Source organism: Rhyacophila brunnea, unplaced genomic scaffold (assembly GCF_057557595.1).
Source record: "Rhyacophila brunnea isolate RB1 unplaced genomic scaffold, BYU_Rbru_1.0 scaffold_1, whole genome shotgun sequence".
In the NCBI taxonomy this organism is placed as follows: Eukaryota; Metazoa; Arthropoda; class Insecta; order Trichoptera; family Rhyacophilidae; genus Rhyacophila; species Rhyacophila brunnea.
This window is the reverse complement of record NW_028232751.1, coordinates 36,064,775-36,087,056: the sequence shown is the minus strand read 5'-3', so window position 1 is coordinate 36,087,056 and position 22,282 is coordinate 36,064,775. Positions and strand designations below refer to the sequence as shown.

Below are 22,282 nucleotides of genomic sequence, written 5' to 3'. Positions count from 1 at the left end.
AGGGGGGGGGGAGGTGCCTAGATTAGATTTTTTTAAAGGGAGGCGTAGTAACATAAAGTTTGGAAACCACTGACTTAACATTTGAATTTTGTCTAAAAAACAAGACGTTAATTACTTACCCTTCCTGGATATTTTGTCTAAAAAAACAAGACGTTAATTACCCCACGTTCAATTTTTTGAAAATGCAGAAAATTATTGGTCATTCAACGCGTACTATATTTTTTGCCGAAATACTATAATTTTGAAATCACTCTACTATAATTGCACTTTCAAAATATGGCAACACTGCTGTGGTTATTGTTTGTCATTGTTGCTAATTGCGAAAATACATTAACAGACGCCGGTGAAACGAAAATACAGTATTTACATTTACTAATGGATTAAGAATATATCCTCGCCATATGGTCAATTACGTTTACTTTTAGCTTTTAGTGATTAATCTTAGTACAGTAACAGAAAGTGTAAATATAATAAGTAATATGTGATTGTGTTTTTGCTGTCTAACCTTAAAAAAACCAATGTTTATAATACAAAATGTCATAAATTAATAACTAATGCAGTCCAAATGATTTTGGCGAAGTAGTTTAACAACGCACCTTACTTACTATATATTTTTTGTGGATAATTATCTTCAACATCAAATTCAATAATAATATTGTGAATACTGAAATCGCGCGTAAGTACTGTCTAACGGACGTAATTTTAAAATTATATTTTGATTTCCAGATTTTATTAATTTTCGACATTTAAGTACCTATTATAATAAGAATTTTTTTCTTGCGTTCAAAATTCAACAATTCTATTTATTATGTTAACAAACTGTTGAACTTTTCCGAACTATTTTTTGCTTTGCGTATATTTTTGCGAACTTTAATTTCATTTTCAGAATTGTGGGTAGGTAAATCTAATATAAGTGATATCCATCACAATTTAGTAACAACAATTGGCCGTTTCTTTCATAGTTTTGATAGTTACCTACTGCCGATTTATGTTCAAAATTAGAATGACAGACAACTTTTCGTCCACCGCTGGTTTAAATTTATTATAGATTGTGAATAGTGAAGTTTTGATTACAAAATACAATATGTACATAATGCAAACAATGATTATGGCCAAGATTTAACAATATTGAATTAATTCTTGACTTAAAGTGTACCTACGTGATGTTGATTTTCTTTGTGATTTCATCTCATCTATGAAAAAATAGATTTAAAAAAATACCACACATTTTTATCTTTCAAATAGCGTTTTTGGACGACCATACTGAATTGATACGAAATTGCCACCCACTCGCACAATAAAACAGCTTCGGTAGCGCATCAAATATGTATATGATGTTAAAATATTTTGGGGACATCCAGAGTCTCATTCAGATACTCTTCATTTGATGAATATTATTTGCGCAATCCAAGATTTAGGTCTGCGTGTGTGCAGTGTCCATTGGAAAATACTGAGTTTCCGCTTCAATTTTGCAATGGCGTTTCCAATCAAAACTTCAATTATCGATTTTGCATGTGTAGCATAATATAGCAATGTGTTTTGTTATTCATCAGGAAATTACGACCCAACTGATTGATTATTAATATTGAACCAATAACTAAAGATTTTGAAGAAAACCTATAAAGATGGACCCATTGATTTTGGTTAATAGGTCATGACATTTCGAAAAAAAATTCACACTGTTATTTTCTTTTATGAGGATGAAGAAATTATTGTAGTATCTTACCAAAGATTTGTATTGCAAGTGAGATTTTTTATTTTATTTAATAGTGCTTCCGTAGTAGAGACAGACTAGCAGCCACTTTTTGTAGATAAATAGTGCTGTGTTCGTCCTAACTATGTTGAAGAAAATCTTCTTCTATAAAGATGAAGCCTGAGTGCATAAAAGTGAAGCAAAAAAGAACTCCTGGACTACTTTGCATACAGACTGAAGAGTCAGAAGGGTTCATGGTTGAAAAATGGCATTTATAACAAACTTAAACTGGCTTCAGCGATTTTTATAAAATTAACAACCACAGAAGGTTCTATATAACTAAAAAAGGGTTACTTCAACACCTTTAGTTTTTCCTGATTTTAGAATCGTTACTGCTTTACAGCTATAATGCATGTTTTTTCCATTTAGTTATTAATAGTATGCATTTTTTTCATTGTTTATTTAACTGTTTAAAATAGGGAAAACAATTTATAGCTGTAAGTATTAGTAATTTTGAATATTCTTGTCTTTGGTACTATTTGAGTGACCATTACTACAGTGGAAACGCTTAACCAATGATATGCGCAGATCCGATTTCTTGGGCCAATGTATTATTAAGATTGTCTATGTTGTATCAGTATGTCTCGCCTTCTTCTACACAAGTCATCAAATATTATAGTGCCTGTACACGTACATAGATTTACTGCTAGCAATAGCGCGTAAATTAAGCTATAGCAACAATAAGTGCTTAATTGTCTCGCCAATCACATCTTCAAGTGTAGGCGAGACACGTTATTGTCATTGTGTGGTTCTTATTTGACAGGTTGTGAATTTTCAATTTTGATAATCGTCAAATTAAAGGTTCTGCGCGGTGTAGTACTTATTTTTTTCCAGCAGGTTCACCACTATCTTTTTACCTTGCGTGCGTGCGCATACGTCATATAAGTTGCAACTATCGCGTAAAAATCAGAAGCCGCTAAACTTTTTTGATCCATGCATGCAGTCTTGCAACTTGCTCGAAAATACATGTTTATAAGCCCCTTCAAATTATTACTCATTTTTATCACTCAGTTCTAGTAGTCCTACTCCCCCCTTGCCAATAATCTAAATCTCCTCCGAATGTATCCTATTGGAACCACAAGCTCATTGTATGTTTTTGAAGTTATACTTCTTTTGGCGCGTTTGGGAAAACAGATCAGAGTATATTTTTAGCGTGTGATGAAGTTGCGCGCGCCGATGTAACACATAATTTATTATTATGATTATATTCATTTCCCCATTAACAAAGGTGTCCGGCAAGGTGATACCATTTCACTTAAACTATTCACCGCTACTCTTGAGGACTTATTTAGGAAACCTGAGTAGGAGGAAAAAGGTGTTCCAATTAACGGAGAGCACCTCAGTCACCTGCGCTTTGCAGATGATATTGTTATACTCTCACAAGACCCGAAAGACCTCCAAGGTAGAATGCAAGAACTCGCGGAAGATAAATGTCTCAAAGACAAAAGTGATGAGGAACTGTTTTTCGGACCCTGCGATTATCTGTATTTCTGGCACCCAACTCGAGCAAGTCAGCAGCTACATCTATCTCGGACAGCAGGTGTCCATAGACGGAAGCATGCACGATGAAATTGCTCGAAGAACAAAGCTGGGATGGAGTGCTTTCGGACGTCTGAATAGTATCTTCAAGAGTGACCTACCATTATGTCTTAAGCGTAGGGTGTTCAACCAATGTGTGCTACCCGTGCTCACGTATGGCTGCGAGACGTGGACCCTCAACACGAGAGATGTCCAAAATCTAAGAGTCACACAGCGAGGCATGGAGAGGTGCATGTTGGGCATCACGCGAAAGGACCGTAAGAGAAACGAATGGGTTAGGAAGCAGACAAGAGTACGCGATGTAAAAGACGTTGCCAAACAGCTGAAATGGAGATGGGCGGGGCACATTGCTCGCCGAAAGGACGGCCGCTATGGTACCCAAGGGGTACGAAACGGCCACAGGGTCGCCCTAAAAGCCGCTGGATTGACGAACTGGTAAAGTTCGGCGGAAATACGTGGCAGCGAACGACACAGGACCGAGAGAGTTGGAGAAAGCTTGGGGAGGCCTTCATCCAGCAGTGGATTGACCCCGGCTGATGATGATGATATTCATTTCGGTCTCAAGAGTACATGCGCATGAACATTGTGTCATTTAGTTAGTCATTCAATAGAACCAAGCAAAGAGCATGTGTTGTAAACATAACCAATATTGTGTCATAATAAATATCGTCGGTATAGTGGCAAAAGGCGTTAAGTCAAAAAACCTTGTTTTGAGATATTCGTCTTTTTCTAAATTCAAGAAATTGAAACCTCTCTATTTAAATAGTTTAAACATTTTTACCTAAACTTGCTACTTTATGATATTCGGTAATCATTTATAAATTCGATTTGAGTATTGTCAAGGCCTTTTTATAGTAATAATAATTATTTTTTTGAGTTTATTTACAAAACGGTGAATTAACGTTTTTTGCCACAACGATTTTTGAGTCAATAGAATAGTCAAACATAAAATGTTGTAGTTGAGTAGTAATACATTGGACTCTAATAATAATAGAAACTGGCCAATTTAAAATAAAATTAAAGTTAAAACAGAAATAATATTAGGTAGGTGGATACTATTAGGTAATAATATTAGGTAGGTATAGAAGTAATTTGATATTTTTGTATGTAAGATTAGTAATAATCTTGTTTCAAATTATGATACTTTTCATCTTTATTAAATTATTAAACATAAATTTGTGTAGCTAAGTACTAGGTAAAAATAATAAAAAGGATACATTTTTATTTAATTTATTTATCAGAATATTGGATTAGAGGTGGATAAACGGTATGGGGATGATGATTACACAAAAATAATTTATGAAAACAATTAAAATTAACATTCACCCTGTAAAATTAATTAAGAAAACTTAAAATATAATTTCGAGATCATTTCCGCTTCATCATAGCCAACCTCGAAGGGTTCGAGAACAGTATTTAATTTATTTATTAGAAACATCGGATAACAGGTGTATAAACAGTATGGAGATTTAAAAAAGAAATTTGGCAAATACTTCCTTTTAATTCATTTTGATAAAAGTGGTATGATTATGAGTCCTTGCGCAGTTTGCCGTCAGCAATTCGTACCCTTTGGGTTTTGGAGCAGCACTGTCTGCATTCCTTAAAATAAAATCCCCTTTGCGCTCGAAGTTCTTTCTTCGTCTTCTTTGGCCATATCCGCCCCTTAATTGGAGCATATTGACACCACGCGGCGCCTCCAAGAATCCTTGTCGCTCGCCAGTCTTTTTGCTCCGTTCCAGGTCAAACCAGCATCCTATAGAGCATCTATAGAGTAAACACTCTATAGATAGTATTTAGCGGCCTTCCAGGACGCCGGAGTTAGGTCGGCTTGAAGAACAGGCAAGCCAAGTTGAGGTTCTCTTCTGGCATCCGCAGCACGTGGCCGAGCCAGGTCCAACGTCACCTCTTCACTCTCAGCGTAATGAGAAGCCGTTTGGTGCATTCTCTTATCTCCTTGATCCTAAAGCCAGTATTCATCGCAAACATCTGTTCTCGAAGCTCAGTATACGGTTGCTCTGAGCCTTCGTAAAGTGCCATGATTCGCTACCGTAAAGCAGCACCGTCAGAATGCAAGCGTCAAGTTGGCAGCATTTGGTTTTGACCGAGTACAATCGTGAGTCCCAGACATTATTAATATTGTCTCCATCCACAACATCACTTTGGTGTGCATCATCTAAAATATAAATAAAACATATGCGTTAGTAAGGATGTCTTTCCGATTACATAAAAATACGCCATAGAAACGTGATATCAGTACACAACTAATCAATAATTGTGGAGCAAACTTCATTTTGAGGTTATGTTGAATTAAGTTGCTTACCTTTTACATGCTCCCTTATTTTATTCTGTTGCCCATACAGAAACATAATATTTCCAATCTTAAATTATACACGTCGATAAAAACGATTATACAATAGATTACAAGCACAATCGTAGAAAATATGAGATATATAAATACGCGCGAAACGTCAACATTCAGAACCAACTGTCAAATGGTTGCAAGCTGTGTGTGGCATAGACAATAAGTCAATATAAATAACGGACAAGTGACTAGAAGCTTGAAGCCAAATAACGTTAAGTCATCTTATTTTTATTTGCCACTATGAAATATGAAAGAAAGTGACTTAATACGTATTGAATTCTTTAAATTATGTCACAACTACATGGACTTTGGCGGAGCTTGTTTTTTCAGACGATAGAGCGTGTTAAACTTTATAATTCTGCATTCATAACTCAAATCAGCCAATTTTTGACTTATCGTCTTCTGCCACTATACCGACGATATATATGTTTATAAAAAAAATTCTGGAGACTAAATTCTACACTGTTAATTTATATTCATAAAACTTTATTTATATTGGAGTGTATATTTATTTTTCATTGTAAAGATTGTGTATCAAGATTTGAAGGTATATTTATGTAAGTATTATGTATGAGTAAAATTATATATCAATAAATAAATAAATTTTGTGAATATTGAATTGGTAAATAATTCAAAAAATATATTAAAATTTGATTTTTTATTAATTTATCATGGGCACTTCTGAATCGATTATAACCGCTGTATGGCAAAGATGAGTTTTGGTCCAATACAATAAATAAATTATAATTACCATGTGCTATATGAGACAGATGATTTGCGTACATTTTCATCAACCTAATCCACTGTAATATTAGACTCAGTGTAACGGCTTATTTTGTTTTGTTACGCCAAAGAATTATAACTTCTAACGCGTATATAAGTAAAAACACCGTTTTTTTTTTAACTATACCAACATGCAGACATTCGAGGCATAATAATTACTACCCAATTCTAGAATATATCTTCTTAATATTTTATTTTCACTGTATTACTACATATATGGACCCTACAACTGCAACATATCTTAATACTATGTTTTATAAGATAGCACAAACAGCTACACCAGTGGTTACAAACTGCGGCCATAAATAAATACTTCATCACCAAATTTTTCATTGAATATGACAAAATTGTAATTTCCTATATTCCTTTAATTCTACCATGGAAATACATACTTATATAATGCAGAGTGATGGAGTAGCTGATATATAACTACTAAATTTTAAATAATAAAATGTATGTCTCGTCTAGCAATGTTTTTCTACACTTTTACCCACTGCGGCCTGTGAAAAATTAGAAAATGGATAAATTGGCCCTCCTTTCAAATAGGTTGTGAACCACTGAGCTACAGGGACCACCTCGTATAATATTTGACAATAAAATTAGCATATATTTCCAATTATTTCATACCTGACTTATTTTTTTTTTATTTACAGCTCCAAGAAACATGGCAGAGGCAATAATCATTGTAGATTCTACCCAACCATATGTTCAACAACCATACCCACATCAGTATATTCACTTCCTAGCTCGAGGAGCGCCGACCCGTAGGAAGTATCTAGATCAAAGACTTCTAGAGAAGAAAATGCATTCACAGATATTGACGGAAGCTCACGTAATATATTTATTTATTAAAATATTTTTAGGATTATTATGTCTAATAATGTTATTACTTAAATAATTAATTCTGCTTAAAAACTTGAGCATGCTCTATGCCATAGTGGTTTCCAAACTTTATGTTCTACCCTCCTTTTACTACTACGCCTCCCTTGTGAAAACGATATAATGAAAAAACTTAATTATAAAAATAAACAAGGTTTTACTACTTTCTGCGGTTGTTGCGTGCGGCGATGTAACGCATAATTTATTATTGGCGTGTGACGAAGTTGCGCGCGCCGATGTAACACATAATTTATTATTATGATTATATTCATTTCGGTCTCAAGGGTACATGCGCATGCGCATTGTGTCATTTAGTTAGTCATTCAATACAACCAAATAAATAGCATGTGTTGTAAACATAACCAAACTTGTGCCATAATAAAAATATATATTTATAAACAAATTTCTGGAGACTAAGGGCCGTACGTATGAGATTCCCAAATTCTTTATAAGCTATTCAACCGATTTTCCATCATATAGCGTTGAACGACTGTTTGTGACGTAAGCAATCTGACGTCACACGTCATTCAAAATGGCTGCTTTATATGTCACTTTCAAATGTCATTTTAATAATGTATTTATTACAACAAACGTTTGCATGAGACCCTCATTCATTTAGTAGACTGTAAAACATTTGCGATCTTTAAAAAAAATTCCTACTCGTGCTGTTTACAAAATACGTATAATTTTGATCCATAGTCTAGAATCTAGATAGTAGGTAGATACAATGCTCTCATATTTCGATTAAATCAAAAACCGCAGTATTTCTCATAGAGAGATAAGATGGATTTACGTAAGATTACAATAAAATACCTCCGCTAAACGACCGCAAAGATAGGTACTGCTGTATCTGGCATTAAAATATGCAATTGGAAGAATCGGAAACATTCTTTCAAAATATTATGGTACCTAGTTAATTGTAAGATAACTGTAATAAACAAGGCAAAAGTCTCTCACACTGGTAACATCAAGATTGTCATACGGTGATTGGTATAAATCAGGGGGGGGCAAACTGCGGGCCGCATGTGGCCCGCCATCATTGTACTTCTGATTACGAATAACTTTTTTATAATTTTTTAAAAAATATTGACAATAGATTAAAATTTGAAGAATTTGTTGTTTCGTAAATGTATTATCTCAGTACGTCTTCCTTGCGCCTCGTCTCACACTATGTAACAACTATTTTCTTCGTTGAAGATCGTGACACATTTAAATACTTTTAACTCCGCGTTTTATTAAGGAAAAAAAATATATGCCCATGATATGGTAAAAAGTTTGAATGGATTTCAATTAAAACTCAAGTTATTCCTTCGACAAATATCGAATAACGACGTGGACCACTTTCCATCTTTGAAGTTGCTGAACATGAATATGTGAAGAATATGGTAAAATTATTAAAGCTCTGAATGACGATTTTTCACAAAGATTTGGTGACTTCCGAAAAATTGAGACAAGTTCAGCAATAGTACGCGATCCATTTTCAATATATATTGATAGTGTACTGACAGAGCTACAACTTGAGATTTTTGATCTGCAGTGTGACACTGATTTAAGAAAATTGCATCGTCGTGAAGAAATCTCCAAACTTTACAATGCCCTTAATTCAGACAAATTCGACCAACTTAAAGATTATGCAAGAAAAATGTTCGTTATTTTTGGATCAACCTACATTTTTGATCATGAACCTCGATAAAAATTCTTTACGATCAAATATCTCCGATGCCCATTTACAAGCAGTTTTGAGAATATCAACCACAAAATTAACACCTGAATTTAAAAAAATGTTTATTTTTCGTGATAATAAATAGTGTAGGTATATCTAAAAATGGTATTTTACTTGCGGCCCGCCGCTCATTTTGAATTCTTGAATTTGGCCCTCCATCCAAAAAGTTTGCCCCCCCCTGGTATAAATGGTAATATTATACAGAGATCATTACATATTAGTATCTAAATCCATTTTCATTTCCATCATTTATTCTTATTCTGTTTTGACATCTCATAATAGAAGTGAAGTTAGTCATAATATAACTATGTTTTGTCACCAAATGCCATATGGAAATGTTTACTGGGAATACTCTATCCTTTCGTACAGTAGAATTATAAAATAAATGTGATAAAATAACTGATAAATTATTTAAAGTTCATAATAATTATTCATTTAAAATTATTAAATTTATATGGTACCGTTCGCACACTTTCAGAAAACACATTTTCAATTTTTAAATTAATGATCGGGGAATGAAATTTTATAAGTTTGCCATTGACGCCATGACACATTATGACATCACATCGTGACTTCGGTAAACAACGGATTACATCTGCACACATGCATGCAATTGAGCAGTATTTAGCTTATAAAGTATTTGGGAATCTCATGCATACGACCGTAACATTCTACACTGTTAAACTTTATTTATATTGGAGTGTATATTTATTTTTCATTGTAAAGGCTGTGTATCAAGATTTGAGGCTATGTTTATGTAAGTATTATTTATGAGTAAAATTATATATCAATAAATAAATTAATTTTGTGAATGTTGGTAAATAATAGAAACAATGGTACGAGGGTGGGTCAATAATTCCTTAGAAAAAAGCATTAAAACAGTTTTTATTTTTGTATTTTTTTTTTATTTCTCAACATAATCTCCTTGGAGCTCAATACACTTGGTTAGACGTTTCTCAATTTTTTTTAAACCGTCAGAAAAATAAGTTTTCGGAAGGTCCTCAAAATAAGCATTTGTCCGATCGATGACTTCTTCATTTGAAAAAAAACGTTGTCCACTTAGCCATTTTTTTAAGTTTGGGAAAAGGAAAAAGTCACTGGGGGCTAAATCTGGCGAATACGGTGGGTGGTCGACCAATTCGAACTTCAATTCTTCAATTTTAGCCATTGATCGTAAACATGTGTGAACACGGGCATTGTCCTGATGAAAGAGGATTTTTTTCCTGTTTAAATGAGGCCGTTTTTCTTCAATTTTGTTTTTTAGCTGGTCCAATAAAGATGCATAATAATCCCCTGTTATTGTTTTTCCTTTTTCCAAATAGTCAACGAAAATAATTTCACGTGCATCCCAAAATACAGTAGCCATAACCTTACCAGCTGATTTTACGGTTTTCGCCTTCTTTGGACATGGTTTGCCTTCGCAATCCACTGCTTTGACTGTTCTTTCGTCTCGGGAGTATAGTGGTGTATCCATGTTTCATCTACAGTCACAAAGCGACGAAAAAATTCATCCGGATTGCGTTACATGAGCGACAACAGGGCTTTAGAGGCCACCACCCTATTGCGTTTATTGTCGACTGTGAGCAAACGCGGCACCCATCTTGCAGAAATATTTTTCATGCCCAATTTGTCATGTAAAATAAAAATGACGCTACCTTTTGAGATCCCTGTAACCTCAATTATCTCACTCAACTTTAATCTTCGGTCACTTAACACCATATCGTGGATTTTATTGATCATTTCTGGTGTAGTCACCTCTACAGGACGTCCTGAGCGTGGTTCATCCTTTGTTGATGTACGACCACGTTTAAATTCATTTAACCAGTTATAAATAGTTGCAAGTGAAGGAGCAGATATGCCGTGAACTAAATCCAACTCATTTTTTATTTCGTTTGCTGTTAACCCTTTTATATTAAAATGTTTAATAACAGCTCTAAACTCAATTTTCTCCATTTTCCATTTTTCCATTTTCCACAAGCAAATTTTTTTTTTAAATGTACGAGAAACACACAACAACCCGACCAATCTGATTGAAACTTCGCAGCATACTGAATCGGTAGTGCCGCTGCATGAAAACAAACCGCTTACAGTACTAGTCGCGCCACCTGTCGGCTTTTCTAAGGACTTATTGACCCACCCTCGTATGTTGTAAATTTACAATATTTAGACACTTCATACACAAAAATACATATTTTTACGGTTTAGGATGATATTTGTCATATATCCCATGTCAATTTATTTATTAGCGGTTTATAATAATTGAAGACAATAATAATTATTGTGTTTCATCACAAAAGCCAATATCACGTTTCAGTTAAACCATTAAATAGGCTATGTTTTACTTTTGATTTGTAATAAATTTTTATTGTTACGACAACGAAAATAGTTGTGCAGTCATCTGTTTAAGCAAAGATGGTCGAAATAGCGGTTTGCTAAATTTTTCAAATACATGTTTGAGATTTGGAACATCCTGCAATAATTTTTTGTTTTGTTACGCCAAAGAATTATAACTTCTAACGCGTGGACATAAGTACACACACCGATTTTTTTTACTATTAGTGTAAATTTGTGATGTATGTTAATCTCACTTAGCTGGTAAACCCGCCGCTGGTGGGCCCCCAGGCCCGAGCCCTGTCAACCCCCCCCCACCCCTTGTGGGGGCCATGGATTCTATATTCACGCGAACTTTGTAAAATCGAGATCTTATAAATAAATAATGTGAAAAGTGCATTAGCAAACTATCCAAGTGCTCAGTAAACAGATTTTTGTTTGCTTCCCACCTTTCATTTCATTTTTTCACGAGATAGTCAGCGCGCTTCACAATAGTATAGATGTGAGGTTTATAAAATTAGTCTTCATATCTTCAGACAGTTTTGCAAACAACCTTTTATAGGTCTGTTTTATTTATGTAGTTTATAACTAGCGGCCGTTTTATAAACTATGCATTTGCAAACTGCAAACCTGTGGCTACGTTTGTGCTAAACATTTCGCGCCTCCCTTTGCAACAGTCTGCGCCGTCCAGTTTGGAAATCGCTGCTTTATGGACAGACATAATCCTAAAAGTGTTTTGCGTATGTGATAATAATATTATTATCAGTGTGCTTGTGGAAAATAAGTAAAATGCTTACAAATCTTGTATCCTACATCGAAAATTATACAGAAATCTGTGAAAACCATTATTATTTCCATAAACATCCAAGTAAAAGTCCTTTATTTAAATAACCTCATTTAGAGAGCCTTTCGTCATCACTGATTATTGTTCTCTCATATTAAGCTGCGTGTGCATGGTTTTCTAACAATAAACGTTCTCCGCACTATAAGACTGTTTTTTCTGGAGAAGCAAACATCGCTTTAAATGGAAATTCATAGGATATGGTTTATAATCATTTTATATTATCACCGGCCTTCCGCGCGCTCTTAAGCGGAGATGGCAGGCCGTGATAACGTCAAGGCCAAAGCGGGGGTGGGAGACAGAAACGCACGGGGTATTTTGTCAAGGCTGGTATATTTTAAGTGGGTACAGGTTATTGTCGTGGCGGTGGGTTGGTCATGGCGATGCAGTCTTTTTGGCTTGCTGTCCGGAATGCTTTAGCTTGGTATCTTGCTTGGCGCCGACACGGTTCTTTTGGCTGGAGAATAGGGGATGCTGGCTTGGCTTCGCGTCCGAGGCGAGCAGAGATCCTGGTTGGTCGACGTCTGATACGAGAGAGAGCTTTTGCGGGCGATGCTGTTGGTTCGGCGTCACGGGAAAGAGAGAGCTTTTCGCGCGCGTCCCACTGTCAGATTGCCGGCATTAACGCGCTCTCTGTTTTACCGACGAATCGACTAGTGGCGGTGCGAGCGACCGTTTTTGACAGGCCGCGTCTGTGTTTGGCGGGATTCTGAAGAAGTTGAATTTACGATTCTTTGAGGCGGGCTTCGCTCGGCAGAGGGTTGCGAGAACCGCGTAGAGTGGACGTAGGCTGTGGTATTTTGGGAAATATGATGGTTCGGTCTGCCCTTTGAGGTGGTCTCCTGTGGGAGACCTTCATCTGGTATCAATATTATATGATTTGTTATTATGCTTGAAGTAATAATGTATGTGATTATTTGTTGTATTTTGTAGGCAAGTGAAAGACAGTGTCAGAGCATTGAAGACAAGTACACCTTGTGTCAAGCTGAAGAAGAAGCGGCTTCAGACGAATGCCAGTTTGCAAAGTGTTTAGCTGAATCTCGGAAAAAAGGGGAGATTGACCTATTATTGTAAGTCTTTAAAATAACTGCAACTACATATATCAAATTTTATAGTATAAACTAAACCCGCCAACTGAAACTGAAAAGTATTGAATTCGAAAAATAATAATATGTATGTCGTATTACACTTGAGCATGCTCTATGGCAGGGGTCGGCAACTTTGTTGCCACGAAGGACGCAATACAAATTTTGAACATAGCCGGGGGCGCATAATATATACATATATGTACTTTTCTTTAAAGCTGGTAACTATTAAAAATCACAGAAATGTGCATTGTTAGTAATATGGAGTTCTATAAATTAAACACCAGTTTGCCACCCCCTTATGCTTGAAGTAATAATGTATGTGATTATTTGTCGTATTTTATAGGCAAGTGAAAAACAATGTTAGAGCATTGCCAACAAGTACAAGTACACCTTGTGTAAAGCAGAAGATTATCACCCAGCTTCTCAAGGTTGCCGTTGCCCAAAGTGTTTCGCTGAATCGCCAAAAAGAAGCAATAATGTACCATCTGTAAGTCATTAAAATATCTGCAACATCATAATATATCAAATTTTATATTATAAAATAAATGCACCAACTGAATCTGAAAAGTATTGCATTCGAAAAATAATAATATGTATGTCGTCCTACAAAAGATATAATAATATTATTATCACTGTGCTTGTGGAAAAAAGTAAAATGCTTGCAAATCTTAAATCATACATCGAAAATTATACAGAAATCTGTGAAAACCATTATAATATTCATGAATATCCAAATAAAAGAAGTATTTATGTGTGACATTTTCTCAAATATCCTTTATTTAAATATCCTCATTCTTTCGTCATCACAGATTATTGTTCTCTCACCGTAAGCTGCGTGTGCATGGTTTTCTAACAATAAACATTCTCCGCACTATACAACCTTAATTTCTGGACAAGCAATCATCATTTTCAATGTAAATTCATAAGACATGGTTTATAATTATTTTATATGTGATTTATTATTATGCTTGAAGTAATAATGTATGTGATTATTTGTTGTATTTTGTAGGCAAGTGATAGACAAAATTAGAGCTATGCTAGAATGTAGACCTTTTGGCGACCTGAGGATTATCATCCGGCTTCATAAGCAGGCCACTGCTTCAAGTGTTTCCCTGCATCACCAAAAAGAATTGACAATGTACCATCTGTAAGTATTTCAAATAACTGCAACAACATAATATCGTCGTCATACAAGAGAAAGTGACCAAGTGCAAAATAGTAAATTGTTCAGGAGAGCCATTTAAACATTTGTAATCAATCTAAAAAATCCTTATATTGCATTCACATTTCTGATTATTTTTGTGGGTGTAGATATGATATTTACTTTTAAAATGAAATTATAATATTTAAAAAAAATCACTTTTTTTCTAGCTTTTAAAAATACGAAATGAAGTTGGTCAGTTTTACCACCCATGAATTAATGGAAAAATTGCAGATAGTCACTTTTCATTCTTGGAATACAGGTAAAACAAAAATGAAGTATAGGTATTTTTCTTTAAATTTACTTTATTTTGAGTGCATTCTGAATAGAATGGCGAAAATAGAATACAATTTTTTAATTTTCTATGGAAAATATACCCAGTTGCTTTACATGAAAAAGTACAAAAGTCACAAAAATATAAGTAGGTACATTGAAATAAATTAATGTAAAAAAATACTCTGCTTCAGATTGAGAATCCATGTTTGGTTCTGGTGCCCTGTCTGACATGTTATTTTCAGCAAGTTATCTGTACCATCCATGATAATCACGAGAAATTGCTCCAGTATCACACAGCTTTACAAAATCTCTCTTTTTTAGCCTGGTTATATTGAGTTCTTTGAATAAGTATTTTAATGGGGGAACAAGTGGTGGCCGACCTAGCCCAAATACTGACAGGGTTTGAACGTCGTCGTTGTAAGAATATTTTATGGAGAATGTGTCCTGGTCTGACAGGGTCACACCGATTTTTCATTATTTTGGCAGCAAGTAATTAAAGATCTTCTTCGACCATATCAGCCCTTTAGTTATAGCATATGGACACCAGGCGCCTCCAAGAATCCCTGTCGCTCGCCAGTCTTCTTGTATTGTTCCAGGTCAAACCAGCATCCCGTAGCTCTGTCGTATACACTTTATAGATAGTATTTAGCGGCCTTCCATGACGCCGGAATTTGGTTGGCTTATAGAACGGGCAAGCCAGGTTGAAATTCTGGTCCAACGTTGCCTCTTCACTCTCAGCGTGATGAGAGGCTACTTAGTGCGATCTTTTATCTCCTCGTTGCTCATAAAGTCATACCACTGCACACCCAGTATCTGTCGCAAACATCTGTTTTCTAAATTCAGTATACGGTTGCTCTGAGCCTTCGTAAGGTGCCATGATTCGCTAAAGCAGCACCGTCAGAATGCAAGCGTCAAATAGGCGGCATTAAATTTGGTTCTTAACTCATTCACTGCATATGGTATCGCTATTTTTATTTTTATTTCGTTGGAATTGAGCTGCTCTGAAAATGTTTATGTTTATACAATGGATAAACAAATAGATTCCAACTCACCCTTGAATTGGTTTTGACACATTTCCACCATTAATTTACCTCTACAGATCATTTTATCATTATATGAACAAATTCTATCACTTTACAATGAGAGAAAATTGATACGACAAACGTTGCGTTAGAAACAAATGACTAAATTCACTACTACAGAATATCTACTACAAGGAAAACTGTCACTTGGTCATTTTTTACTGTAAAAGATTACAAAAAGAAATGACCATGTGTCTAATAGTCAATTTTGCTTGGCAAAAAATGTGCCTTTATGCAGATAGTCATTTTGATAAATTCGAGATAGTATGTTTCCAGGCTGAAATTCAGTTGGTCATTTTTTCCAGACAACCATTATGTTAGTAAGATGTCAAATAGTCAATAAAACCAATTTCGTAAAAAATGCACTTGGTCACTTTCTCTTGTATGATGACGATATATCAAATTTTATAATATGAAATATACGCACCAACTGAAGCTGAAAAGCATTGCATTCGAAAAATAATAATTTGTATGTCGTCCTACCCTTGAACATGCTTTGTGAACAGACAATAATATTATTATCATTGTGCTTGTGGAAAAAAGTAAAATGCTTGCAAAACTTAAATCCTACTTCGATAATTATGTGAAAACCATTATAATCTAATACTACTATTATCCTAAGAGATTTTAGTTTTCAACTGCTCATTTTATTAATATTTTTACATCTTCACTTCGATTTGTGCGCCACTGAATTATCTACCGATTGAATTGAATAGATTTGAGAAATATCCGATGATTTTACAGAAACGTGACGTTTAAAATCCACATTTTCTTACATATCGTATTCGATTCGCCATATTACTGTTCACGTACATCACAATGACGTTTTAGTCGCTTAAGACCTTCTAATCCTTTATTGACAAATGGAACCGACTATTTTAATTCAAATATCGTATTGTACGCATTGGCGCACTTAATTTTTTTCTGATGAGAAAACCATATTTTCGGTACAATTCACTACGTACATATCGTCTAACAGCGCGTTCTCTGGTTTAATTCCATAGATAACTTAATTGTATTCCAAATTTGTTTTTTTTTTTTTAAATACTTCTGTACGGCTGTTCACGCACTATTTTTTTAATTGACTAATTAATTACCTAAGATATTTGAGGCTTCCAATCCTTTTTAGGCTTTAATTTGAGGAATTTCCATAGATTACAACGGTTATAATAATATGGGAAATTTAAATCTACTGAAGTTGCCATTGCAAAGAATGAAACAAATTTAAATCTTTATTTTAAACAATCTGACATTAGTGAAAGACATCATATTATTATAACAACGGGTGATATTATAATATCTACATATTTATATCAATCCACTACGGGACGAAGGGCTCCGCAATCTGATTCTACTACTATCGGTTAGGTATAAGAATTTGTGATATTATGCCTATTTTTATCGTCCTTATCATCATCGACCTGGACCAATCCACTGCTGGATAAAGGCCTCCCTAACCTGATTCTACTAATTTCTGTCATAAATTGCTATATTTGTCAAAATATATACAAAATATAAATATTATGTTTATCTATTTATAATGCCATTATCATTATGAGCCTGAATCAATGCACTGCTGGATGAAGGCCTCTCTAAGTTGTTTGTATTTCTGTCGGTCATATGAATTGCTATAATGTTTATTAAAATATTGCTGACATTATATTATTTACCTATTCATATATCATCATCAAGCAGGATCAATCCACTGCTGGATGAAGGTTATCTCAACCTAATTCTACTGTTCTTGGTCATATAAATTGCTATATTTTTCAAAATTTATGATTTTATATACCTACCCATTTATATCGTCATTATCGTCATCAACCTGTATCCATCCACTGCTGGATAAAAGCCTCTTTAAGCTGATTGCACACCTATGGGTCTTATAAATCCCTATTCTCAACAGAATTATTGGTCTATTCTTCTCAGATATGTGCATTGCTTTATTATTTATCAGCATATGTTGCGATAGGAAAGTCCCGTACAGGGAAACTATATTGTTTAAGGTAAAATTTTAATTCAAATTTTATTTTTTAAATATTCTATGGCTGCAAGCATTTATTTTTTATACACAACGAAACAAAATAATGTTTAAATTAATTTTTTACACTGCTAACCTTCTTTTATCTAAATGGGACCGTGGGAGATTAATATTCACGTTATATTGGATCGCTATTTATGATAATCACGTATATCGCTTAATAATATTAATAATTAGGTATTTATCATATTTAAATGCACGTAATTTAACGAAACATTTATATACCTACACACATATAGTATCAAAATGTCAGTGATAGAAATCGGCGATTTCCAGCTGTTCTGCTAAGCCTAGCAGCCTGAGGTGGTTTCAGACAATATTCTGAAGGCCAGACTCCAGAATAAACTATGCATATGACCCCAAATTTATATTGGCAGTCACGACTTGAAAATCGTAAAACTGACAAATCAGCGAAATGTCAAACTGTTTGAATTGAATGAAAATCCATCCCGAAGGGAAAACTATGGTGTCGTCTATGCATACTACACAGATTTATTAAAATCCAACACCATGTCATTAGGACTCCAAGCTGTCTGGAAGATCTAGCGAGACAGACTGGCGAGAGCCAACTGGCTCTGCTAGTATCCATGAATATCCAAATAAAAGAAGTATTAATGTGTGACACTGTCTCAAATATCCTTTATTTAAATAACCTCATCTATATAGCCTTTCGTCATCACTGATTATTATACTCTCACCTTAAACTGCGTGTGCATGGTTTTCTAACAATAAATGTTCTCCGCACTATACGACTTTAATTTGAAGCGCCTAGTTTAAAAAGACCCTAAAACGGTTTTTGAAAATTTTTGAGCTAGATATGTATTTAGATGGATATTTTTGTTACCTATATGATGGCCAAAGATTGAAATTTAAAAAATGCCAAAAACTGTCAATACGTATGATAAAAATTAGGGTAAATTTCAAATCCCGCTAAAATGGTTGGGTGAGCTTTTCAAATACCCCTAAAATGGAAAGCCAAAATACTCTTTAGAATGTAACAAATTAAAAAATAAATACATAAAGTTCACAGATTTAATAGGTATGAGTTTTTCTCATTTTTCTCAGAACTATCTAAAATCGTTTTAGAGGCTTTAGAAACTAGGCACTTCAATTCTGGACAAGCAATCATCGCTTTTAATGTAAATTCATAAGACATAGTTTATAATTATTTTATATGTGATTTATTTATTATTCTTGAAGTAATAATGTATGTGATTGTTTGTTGTATTTTGTAGGCAAGTGATAAACAGAATTAGCACATTGCTAACATGGTCACCTTGTCCCAACCGGGAGATTACCGCCTTGCTTCAGGAGGTTGCATTCGAATAGTAATATCTTGCCTGTGAACCACACGGAGCCTTGAATATTTGACTTGAAAATAAGTTTAACATTTTCATTATTTACATTGAAATGGAATGTAAACTAACTTATTCTCTATTAATGTTTACGTAATAGAACTCTATATGATAAGTCTGAATTTAAAATACTTATTTATTCTTCAGCTTTTTTTCAATTGTATAAAATTTGATGGTGGGAATACATTGAGAAAATGTAAAACAATATGTAATTAATATCTATAATCATATGAGTAAATGGGTATCTCTGTAGTACATGAATACTGTATAATCATTCTTTGGAATGGATTAGGATCTTAAATTAGTGTGACACACAGAATCTATAGTCTGAGTAATGTTTTTCCAAAGTTTAGTTAAAACATATAATTATGTTTATAAGGCTATTAATGTTTAAAAGTATAAAAATGGTAGGACTAAAACATTAAGTTACGGTTACATTCTAATGTTTAATGATGAGATTGATATTTAGTACTGTTATTAATTAAATTTATAGGGATATTTACAATTTATTGCTGCTTATCCCAAAATATATTATGTAAAGCCTTAATTGAATATTGTAATTTTTGTTGTGGTTAAATATTATAAGTTGTAACATGGGCTGTGATTGAAACGCCATTAGTTTATGGGAGGACTATTTCCCGCATATATTCTAATAATACTTTTAATATCATTCTATATCTCAAAAGTCTTTCAATGGACTGACTTATGAACACAATGTAAACACTGAGTCTTTGAAAAGATACAATTATTATTACATATTGTAAGTGTGTATACAATATATATTATAATTGTGTAAAGCCTTAAATTAATATTGTAAGTTTTGTTGTATTTAAATATTATAAGTCGTAACATGAGCTGTGATTTAAACGCCATTAGTTCATAAGAGCATTATTTCCCACATATACTCTAATAATACTTTTAATACCATTCTATATGTCAAAAGTCTTTCAATGGACTGACTTATGAACACAATGTAAACACTGAGTCTTTGAAAAGATACAATTATTATTATATAAATTTGTATACGGTATAATATTGTGTAAAGCTTTAATTAAATACAGTATAACCCATATTTTACGTTTTTTAAGGGACTGAAAAAAAAACCTAATTGGAGGGAAAATGTAAAAGGGGGGTATTGAAAAAAAGAACATTTAAATTTTATGTTTCTAAAAAAATAAAGTTTTATTAAAAAACAATATTCGATTTAAATTTTTATTGAAAATTTTTTTATTTTTTATTAAAAAAACATGTATATTAGTTTGTTGCATTTTTGTTTTGAAAGAATGAGGACGTAAAAATGAATAATAATCGAACCGAAAGCAATATGAAATAAATAAACCGCGAACTTGTAACTTGTAAGACTGATGACAGAATAACGACAGACGGAGTGTATACAAAACACAAACACAATGCCAAAAGAAAAGATGACTCCAAACGCCTTACGCCGTTCGAATGTCACGACCCAATCATTGTCAAGCGCGCGTAACTCGTATATTTTGAATATTTCCGACGTAAATCGCGGGAAAGAAAAACGTAAATGCGGGTATTAAATGTACTGAAATATATCGGGACTGAAAAAATTACACGCAATTGTCGGGAAAACGTGGATTCCGGGCACGTAAAAACGAGGTTATACTGTATTGTAATTTTTGTTTTGGTTAAATTTTATAAGTTGTAACATGAGCTGTGATTTAAACGCCATTAGTTGATGAGAGAACTATTTCCCACATATACTCTAATAATACTATTTTATATCTCAAAAGTCTTTCAATGGACTGACTCATGAACACAATGTCAACACTGAGTCTTTAAAAAGACAATTATTATTATGTTAGTTTGTATACAATATAATATTGTGAAAAACCTTAATTAAATATTGTAATTTTAGTTGTTGTTAAATATAAGTTGTAACATGAGCTGCGATTTAAACGCCATTAGTTTATGAGAGAACTATACTGACTCATGAACACAATGTCAAAACTGAGTCTTTAAAAAGACAATTATTATTATGTTAGTTTGTATACAATATAATATTGTGAAAAGCCTTAATTAAATATTGTAATTTTTGTTGTTGTTAAATATAAGTTGTAACATGAGCTGCGATTTAAACGCCATTAGTTTATGAGAGAACTATTTCCCACATATACTCTAATAATTCTATTCTATATGTCAAAAGTCTTTCAATGGACTGACTCATGAACACAATGTAAACACTAAGTCTTTAAAAAGACACAATTATTATTATGTAAGTTTGTATACAATATAATATTGTGAAAAGCCTTAATTAAATATTGTAATTTTTGTTGTTGTTAAATATAAGTTGTAACATGAGCTGCGATTTAAACGCCATTAGTTTATGAGAGAACTATTTCCCACATATACTCTAATAATTATATTCTATATGTCAAAAGTCTTTCAATGGACTGACTCATGAACACAATGTAAACACTAAGTCTTTAAAAAGACACAATTATTATTATGTAAGTTTGTATACAATATAATATTGTGAAAAGCCTTAATTAAATATTGTAATTTTTGTTGTTGGTAAATATAAGTTGTAACATGAGCTGCGATTTAAACACCATTAGTTTATTAGAGAACTATTTCCCACATATACTCTAATAATATTTTTAAAACCATTATATATGTCAAGAGTCTTTCAATGGACTGACTCATGAACACAATATAAACATAGACTGAATAGACTTATTTTTAATTACTCTAAGAAAATGATGTTGAAGTAGAAAACTATTGCTATAATGGAATAATTCATGAACAATAATAATTATAGTCTACCCTACAGTCGATTGGTTGCAAACACTAACAATTTATTTTACGTTACATAAGTTAAGATGGATTCCACGAATCCCATTAATAATTATTTAGTTAAGTCTTCTGTACCAGAGAGTTATGACTTGTTATATTTATTGATGTTAAGAAAATTATTATTGAAAAGACAGTGTATTTTTGGTGTGTACCGTAGTATAAGAAAAACACATACCTACCTACCTATGTTATAATACATTAT

At 33.4% G+C, this 22,282-nt stretch overlaps 1 long non-coding RNA gene across 1 annotated transcript; it reads left to right on the top strand.

The window, feature by feature from the left end:
- The first annotated feature begins 327 nt into the window (after positions 1 to 327).
- On the top strand, positions 328 to 20,392 carry LOC147079721 (uncharacterized). The gene is made up of 6 exons (XR_015070208.1): positions 328 to 676; positions 7,091 to 7,269; positions 13,145 to 13,281; positions 13,643 to 13,786; positions 14,309 to 14,446; positions 19,135 to 20,392. It is a non-coding gene; the product is annotated as an uncharacterized LOC147079721 (long non-coding RNA).
- The last annotated feature ends 1,890 nt before the right edge of the window (positions 20,393 to 22,282 follow it).